This window comes from Agrilus planipennis, unplaced genomic scaffold, assembly GCF_000699045.2.
Source record: "Agrilus planipennis isolate EAB-ADULT unplaced genomic scaffold, Apla_2.0 scaffold47, whole genome shotgun sequence".
NCBI lineage: Eukaryota > Metazoa > Arthropoda > Insecta > Coleoptera > Buprestidae > Agrilus > Agrilus planipennis.
Window position 1 is genome coordinate 888679 of NW_020442442.1, and position 5411 is coordinate 894089.

General features: G+C 34.8%; 1 non-coding gene across 1 annotated transcript; it reads right to left on the reverse strand.

Annotated features, from left to right (window-relative positions):
- Positions 1 to 381: 381 nt before the first annotated feature.
- Positions 382 to 454, reverse strand: Trnay-gua. The gene has a single exon. It is a non-coding gene; the product is annotated as a tRNA-Tyr (tRNA).
- Between the last annotated feature and the right edge of the window lie 4957 nt (positions 455 to 5411).

Sequence of the window (5411 nt, forward strand, 5' to 3'; positions counted from 1 at the left end):
TGTTTAATAAGAAAAATGACCTCCCTTCTTTACAGCAATTAATAAGTGTTTAAAAATGAATTTTTTCATTTGCTCCTAACAAAATATGAAGATCTCAACCTTTACGAAAGGATGGAACATACGTGCAACTGAAAATCTTTATCCAAAAAAAGTTATGACAATAATTATGACTGTTGATATAATCAATTTACTATATTTCACCAACAAATTGACCAATTTACGTCCATAAAAAGTAGTTTGATTCTTAATTTAAAATCCTTCATTTCGATGAAATACTTATTAAAAAAGTCATTTTTGTAAATAAATAAAATAAAATTGAAAATATATCTTTAATTTTTTCCCACCATTAATTACCCGAAGTTAATGTCGTTTTTGTTGTTACACCCTCGCCGGGAATCGAACCCGGGACCTTTGGCTTTACACGCCAATGCTATGACCACTAAGCTACGAGCGGTGACAACAGTAAAAATGTTAATTATAAACCCTATTTAAAAGGTGTGCTTTGGCGAGAGTGCGACAACAGCGACAGTTTTTTCTTACTAACTTGAGGGTAATTTAGAATGAATAAAAATTAAAAATGAATTTTCACATTAATATGTTATAGTAAATTACAATGCAACTAGAATAATAACATGCAGACAAATAATGCCGTCCGACTAAACTTTGTGTCCATGCCTGGTATAAAATTGTCTTGTACAATATGCTTGTTTTTCTCGTATGTTTAATAGCAGTTGCCGCCAGCGACAATGGCTTTTCCTTTTTGCTGTCCGGTAACATAAGCATTTTTCTTTAAGCGTTAAGGTGCCACTTAAGACTTCCTATGCATCTTCATGAAATTCTATGTGGTGTTTACGACAAGACGCGGTTACGTTTTCATCTGTAAATTATTGGTTATTTGAAACGGTTCCGTATGAAAGTTTCGTTTTCTCTGGCTCTAGAAATCTATTTGTATTCCATATTACTATGATGAAAACTACCATACATTGTATGGAAAATATTACATTTAATACGACTATGAACTTATGTTTTTACATTTGAATGTTAGTGGGTGGACATGCTCTATATATGTATATATACAGTACCTACAATAAATATTTGGGATTGTTATCAAAGTGCTATCTGCCGGAAAAGTCATTATCAGTAGAAAAAGTTTGACTAAAAATTGTTGATAGTGGATTCGCCTACTTCTACTATCTATAATGAGCAGCTACTATCAAGTTGACTACGTAAAACAAGGTCCTTCAAGCTGAGTGGTACATTAGACGTAGCAGGGAAACTAAAAGTTTCAGAGATTTAATAATCTTTTTAACTAAAATAATTTCAACTGCTCGACCTTTCTCAGAGAGAAGACGTAAGTCTTTAACACAAGTCACTGGCAAAAAAAATATTGCAAAGTAATATTAATCTCGGAGCGCAATAGTGAAAATGACGAGATACACACTACATCTGATAAATATTTCGGAATATTTGAAAGGTTACATTTGTAGGCACTATAGAGTGATAGTACCACAACCTAGGGGATGTAAAAAGTGTACACAAAAAGCTCTCAATGATTGAGAACTAACTGTTACCGCGCTAACACACATACCTATTTGTGACCTTCGCAAACAGCTGATACGCGGATAAGTCAATTATACGTAATGGTGAGTAATATGAACGGTGCAATGGGAACGCACGGGTCATCGTCATCATTGTCGGAGCAGTTCTGGCTTTCGGTAAAGTCAGTATCGTCATGCTTATGTAAATCACTGAGCAGTGGGAGATGGCTCATACTACTTTTTTTTCATGTAGCTTCTTTCCCTTAATTTTTTCGGAGTACTAATCAGCCATCTTCATTATAAGGTATCAGTCGTAAAACTGGTTGACCATGCACCTCCACTCTTTCCTATCCTGACCTAATTTTAGCATTTCCTTAAAAGTAGAACAACCCACACCATTAACTATTTGCGAACAGTAATCCAATCTAGGTCCACTTCTACCACCCCTAACTTCTGTTTCTGCCTCAAATATGTTTTTGACTAGACCTTCATGCCTGAAAAGGTGTCCTAACAACCTATCTATTTCTCATTGACTTCTAACCTTTCTCTCCATTTCTAACCTTCTCTATCCACGGTAACCTCATCATTCATCTGTAACACCAAATTTCGAAAGCTTCTAACCTTTTCTTATCCGTCGCGCCCACTGTCCATGTTTCGCACCCGTACAACGCCGTGCTGCAAACATAAACCTTTAACAATCTTTCGAATTTCTAAATTAACCGTTCGCGAGCATAGAAGTGACTTCTTTTTATTGAAAGCGACTCGACCCTGCGCTATCCTCTGCTTTATATCCCTACTACTCCTTCCGTCCTGACTTATCTCACTTTCTGGAAACCTAAAATCAGCCACTTCTTCTAATTTTCGTCTCCTATCTTTATATTCGCCCCTTCTCTACTTTTTCTTCCCTTGCATACCAGTATTTTTAGTTTACTTTCATTTATTTTCATACAATACTGTTTCCATTTTATTTCTCTCCTCTTTGGTATATAAATTATGTAGGTAATGTATTATACATATTGGAAAATTAACAACGTAAATGTCAAACGTTTCACAATAACGTGATGTTTCAATTTTTTTAGGAACACTGTTTATACGCATCCACATTTTAATAAGACCAAATGCTAGACAGTACAATTAGGACGAAAATACGATAAATAATATGGATGTGTTTTTATTATTCTTATTGCAAGTAGTGGAAAAGCAGGTGCATTAACCTGGGTGCTTTAAAAGCTTTAGGTGACTCATTAATTACGTTCATACCTGATCCGGTTATCGAATAGCTTTCATATATAATATTTATCTGTAACGTTCTATCGAAGCAGGCAATTCAATTTATAAATTCCCACACCGAATCGGGTCATGTTTCAGTTTATAATTAGTTAAATATGTTAAATGATGCTTGTCAAGATAATTACCTCTAATAGCTAGAATTTTAGGCAAATGTCCATCACGGCCTTAAATAATTATCCTAGTTCGCAGTCTCTTCAAATGCCACCAGTGGTGAAACTGTAATTATTTTTTTTTTCTAAAGGCACCTTATTAGCAACGTGAATAGAAGCTGGCTAACGTATTCAACCGTAATGAGCCTACTCTACTTATGCATTTAATAAATAACAACATCAGAAAAAAAACGGCAATAAAAAAAATCCATTAGGTAACGGCCAAGTCTCCATTCGCAGTCACCTTTAATGTTCTCTCAATCTAAAATATATTAAAAATATGATTTAGAAATACATAACGCTATACAATTCATACTTATATGCTCGTGAACGGTTAATTTAGAAATTCGAAAAAGATTGTTGAAAGTGCATGTCCGGAGCGCGGCGCTGTACGGGTGCGAATCATGGACGGTTGGCGCTATGGAAAAGAAAAGGTTAGAAGCGTTCAAAACGTGGCGTTACCGCGGATAGAGAAGGTTAGAAATGAAGAAGTCAGAAAGAATAGAAGAACAGAGGGCTCTATGGAAGTCAATAAGAAATAGGCGAGATTGGTTGGTAGGACATCTGACTAGCCAGAGACATATTAGAGACAGAAACAGAAGTTAAGAAGACTAGAGGTAGACCTAGATTAGATTACTGTACGCAAATAGTTGAGCATGTGGGGTGTTCTATATAGTTTTAGAGAAATGCGACGATTAGCTCAGGATAGGAAAGAGTGGAGGTGCATGTCCATCCAGTCTTAGGACCGACGGCTTTATGATGATAGAAAACTGGTTGTTGTGTAACCATGTATTTTGGAAATTATAATCGTGGTACTGATAGTAATTATAGAATAATTGAAATAAAATTTTGTAGGTCTACTTACGCGTGCGGCAGGTGTAGGTACATGTGCAGTGCTGCCCAAGAAGTTAGACATGTATGTATTTTTGCGACCTTATTGTTAGAATTAATTATGTAGTATAATAATTTAGAGTATAACCATACGTGACGCTCGCCATTTGCTGGCCGCTTTGTGATGAGTAGTGGACCAAGTAGATTCTTTGGATCTTTATTCAAGAGCGTGGATGTTTCCCTTACATCATGAGACAGTTCTGCGCACAGCTTCGAAAAACCACACCATTACCCTCTACACTCACCCCCAAAGTTAGATAACTGCATTTTACCGTCACCTTTAGCTACTGTTGTATTTTTATTTTTATCAAAAATTAATAGCCTCAACGAAGAGGTTCTAGATAAGCTTTTACATTCATGAATTGTCCTTCGCGAAGAATTTGTATTAACTATGAAGAAATAGTTGAACGTCTGCTTCATTTCATCAGGAGCTGCTACTGCTAGAAAGTGATAATTTTGAAATTGTTTCCTTTGCCGAGAACTTCTTTTTGTCAAATTACAAAAGACGTAGATTACATAGATTACTCTTCACAAATATTTAAGGATGTGAGATACTCCAGTTTTAGGGAAATACGAAGATTAGCTACGGATAGGAAAAGTGGAGGTGCGCGTCAAACCAGTCTTACTATTGACGATCTTATGACGATGATAATGAGGTGTAAAATCGTCAAAGTAGGAATTGATGATTTCATAGAATGAAAACTTTAAAATTTTCGTCATTCAAATTATGATAACGTAAAACTCTTTATAAATTAGTAATAGTAACGTTAATTGATAAGGTCTTCGTGGATCATTTTTCAGATATTGATAATGAAAAGAATTGCTTTCGGAATGTATCAAAGCTAGAGGATTTATTAATGTTTCTATAACTGTTTATCACAAGTAACAGAAATTATTATTATAATAATAAAATAAAATTTAGAATAATGTAAAATTACTTTCGCGAATTTTATTGCCACTAGCTACTAATGCTAATGTAATCTTGGAGCAAAGCTTTAGCCTCTTTTAAGAATCGTGAAAATAGAGTAGGTGGATATTGAGTGGAGAAAGACAGACCATAGATGAGACGAATAACATGAACATTGAACAGCAGTGAAAAAGTACACGCAAACACAGAACTGAGCCATTGTGTTCCAGAATGCTATGCAGTTGACTCTATAACTATACTTTCCGGTCTTCCTATACTCCCATCATCTCGTTTATATTGCTACCCATCAAGAAAATTTGATATAAAGATTGATGAGTCAAAGCATGTAACGATAAGATTTTTAGAAAATATTTTGGATCACTTTACATACACTGAAATGTGATCAATGCAATGCAACAGCTCTTTTAGAACCTTTAGATTTTAACCATTCCATCATGAGATGTTTACTTTCAAAGAAGTTACTCCTCTCTAATTTCTTAACTTTCGATGCAAAATATCTGTAAGCATTTCCTAAATGCAGTCTTTCGATGAAAATTGTCTCATTTTACATATCTATAGCAAAAATAGTTTACGAAAAATTTAGAAAACTCTGTTTTGTTTTCCCCAGTTATTTAC